Genomic DNA, 3,944 nt, shown 5'->3' on the forward strand with positions numbered 1-3,944 from the left:
TTTGGAGTGAAGAAAAACAAGCCGACGACGACGACTAATATATATATATATATATATATATATATATATATATATATATATATATATATATATATTTTATTTATATTTATTTATTTATTTATAATAGATAGTAGCTAAGATTGCTTTGATTTGCTAAGGATTTCTTTTTCTATTTCCCTCCCATATGGATTTCAATTTATTTTTGCTTTTTGAGCAATTTGATTTAATATAACAATAAAATGGAAGCTAAAAATTGTATAGCTTGGATGTTTCCCATCGCGTCGGGGGAGGGGAGAGAGAGAGAGAGAGAGACGGACTATGGTGGCCAAACGTCCGATGCATCCCCTAGTAAGCGCGCATCTTGATGCCCCCAATCGAATCCTTGTGCACATCTCAAAGCGTACACCGAGGCACAGTACTGTTTGATGCCTAGGCATGGTTCATAAGTGAAATCCTCGACAGTATCAGCACACTGTTTACCCTACCTATCTCAGCTACCTGGGTTGTGATTTCAGCATAGAAGGGCCCCTTGTTCCAGCTGGTCAGGTACTACGACGACCAGGACTCGTTGGATTCATGCGAGCCTGTGGGAAAAAATCACCTATCTTTTCTTGCCTATGGTTAGAGCGATCGACCGTGGGCTCCATCGTTGCCACCGATCAGAAGGCAGGTAAATCGTCGGGTGAATCACCATCCAACTTTTTATTTTTATTTCTGTAATTTGGATTACTTGACTTGAAGACAGATTTAAATCGAACCTCAACTAAGCACCACTATTAATTTTGCCTCGTTTTCCCCTTTTGCTATCTAATAATAATAATAATAATAATAATATAATATTTCATTACCGATCCTAACGTGGCCTCATATGGGGACGTACTCGACAAGTCATTATTTTGATAACATGTGGAATCTCCTAATGTGCTTTCGAGAGAAACCATCATCTTCCTATAGTTTTGTAATTATGGTATCGTTATGTACAAATTGTTAGGACGAAACGGAATAATTATTTTCCCTCTTTGTGTATCAAAATTGGTTCCTCATCAAAATACCAACTTGATATCAAAATGCTAATATCAATCAGCACAGCATAAACAATAGAGCAATAAATCAATCACACAGTGAGCCCAAATCTTTTTAACGTGGAAAACCCAACGTGGGAATCAGAATAACATCAAGAACATAGATCTTGGCTCAAGAATAGCATATCTTCAGCACATAGGTGGATCTCCTCCAAAGAGAATTCTAGGTCTCACAAAATAGATATCACAAGAAAGTACCTTAGAGAGGGTAAACTGCAGATCAACACCGTTAGGATTGTAGAGTTTGCTGCAAGGATTCTCCACATAAAATTTGGGCCGAAACTGACAACGATTGGCCACCGATCGTCAAGCAGAAAAACTCAGAAACCTTACTTTCTCTCTTTATTTCTCTCTCCTCTTTTCTCTACACGCCGTCGCACGCTGCACGCTCTTACTCTAATCTCACCCTAATTTCATTCTCTCTAATCTCCAATTAGTTGATTTGGGCTTATGGCCCAAATTGTCCAAGTCCATATGGCCCACATATGGACTGGACCCAATAATTCTCCCCCTCCAGCTCATATGATGGGCTGTACCAAGCCCGCTCTTCGCCTACATGCTTCAAGCTTCTCCTTAGGCAAAGACTTTGTCAACATATCTGAACTATTATCATTGGTATGCACCTTTTTCAACTGTAATTCTTTCATCTCAAGCACATCATGAATCCAGTGATATCTCACATCAATATGCTTGGATCTAGAATGGTATGTTGAATTCTTGGAGAGGTAAATAGCGCTCTGACTGTCACAGTAAACAGTATATCCTTCCTGTTTCAAGCCCAATTCCTGTAGAAACTTTTTCATCCATAAAGCTTCCTTGCAGGCTTTAGTAACTGCTATGTATTCTGCTTCTGTGGTTGATAGAGCAACACACTTCTGTAACTTAGACTGTCAAGAGACTGCTCCTCCTGCAAATGTCATCAAGAATCCCGAAGTGGACTTCCTAGAATCAGTATCACCTGCCATGTCTGCATCTGTGTACCCTTCTAACACAGGTTCATCATCACCAAAACATAAACACAACCTGGAAGTACCTCTTAGATATCTTAATATCCATTTCACTGCTGCCCAATGTTCCTTTCTAGGATTTGAGATAAATCGGCTAACAACTCCAACTGCATGAGCTATATCTGGCCTAGTACAAACCATAGCATACATCAAACTGCCTACTGCAGATGAGTAAGGCACTCTGGATATTTCTTCTTTTTCTTTCTCACTTGTAGGACATTGTTTTGAACTCAGCTTGAAATGACCTGCAAGTGGAGAACAAACTGCTTTGGCTTTACTCATGTTGAATCTTTCAAGAACCTTTTCAATGTAAGTCTCTTGAGATAGCCAAATCTTCCTTTTCTTCCTATCACGAAGAATCTTCATGCCAAGTATTTGTCTCACCGATCCTAAGTCTTTCATGGCAAAAGACTTAACTCTCTTTTAAGCTTTTCAATTTTTCCAACATCATGACCAACAATCAACATATCATCAACATATAGCAATAAAATAATAAAATCATCATCTGAAAATTTCTTCATAAACACACAATGATCAAATGTGGTTCTATCATACCATTGGCTCATCATAAAGGAATCAAACTTCTTGTACCACTGTCTAGGTGCCTGTTTGAGTCCATATAAGCTTTTCCTAAGCTTACATATCATATTTTCTTTTCCCTTGACTTTGAAACCTTCTAGTTGCTCTATGTAAATTTCTTCTTCTAAGTCACCATGAAGAAATGCTGTTTTTACATCAAGTTGCTCAACTTCTAAATTCAAGCGGGCAGCCAAACCAAGAACAACTCGGATATAGGACATTTTCACAACCGGAGAAAATATTTCTTCAAAGTCAATACCTTTCTTCTGACTGAATCCTTTCACAACTAGTCGTGCCTTGTATCTTTATTGTGAGCTATTATTTTCGGTCTTCAATTTATAAACCCACTTATTCTCGAGAGCTTTCTTCTCTTTCGGTAGCTTTACCAAGTCATAGGTGTGGTTCTCAAGCAAGGATCTCATCTCTTCTTGCATGGCTTTAACCCACTCACTCTTATTCTCATGTAGAATAGCTTCTTGGTAGGTTTTTGACTCTCCCCCATCAGTAAGCATAACATACTCATGTGGAGGATATCTAGTAGAGGGTTGTCGCTCTCTAGTGGATCTTCTCAATGGAATCTCAACTAGTGGTAGAGGTGTCTATTCATTTGGTTCAGCATCATCAACTGTAGGTATATCATCACTAGTATTCACACCACAATCTTCTTGTTCATCTCCCCCATGATCATCATGAACTACAGGTGAAGGAACTGGACTCAAACTCCAAGGAATATAAACAGAGGTTTCTGGCTTCTCAACATTATCACCATCATCAAACAATTGGTCTTCAAGAAACACAACATCTCTGCTTCTAATAATCTTCTTGTTCATTGGATCCCATAATCTGTACTCAAACTCTTCATGACCATATCCCAAGAAGATACATGCTTTTGCCTTATTATCAAGCTTGGACCTCTCATCTTTGGGAATATGAACAAATGCTTTACACCCAAAGACTCTCAAATGATTATAAGATATATCTTTTCCTCTACGTACTCTCTCTGGAACATCACCTTGCAGAGGAACTGATGGAGAAAGATTTATCAGGTCAATTGTAGTTCTCATAGCCTCCCCCCAAAATGACTCTGGTAACTTGGCGTGGGAAAGCATACACCTAATCCTTTCTTCAATGGTTCTGTTCATCCTTTCTGCCACACCGTTCTGCTGAGGAGTTTTAGGAACTGTTTTCTCAAGCCTGATACCATGGAACCTACAATAATTCTCAAAAGGACCCATATACTCGCCACCATTATCTGATCGAACACACTTTAGCTTTC

Source organism: Musa acuminata, chromosome BXJ2-5 (assembly GCF_036884655.1).
Source record: "Musa acuminata AAA Group cultivar baxijiao chromosome BXJ2-5, Cavendish_Baxijiao_AAA, whole genome shotgun sequence".
NCBI lineage: Eukaryota > Viridiplantae > Streptophyta > Magnoliopsida > Zingiberales > Musaceae > Musa > Musa acuminata.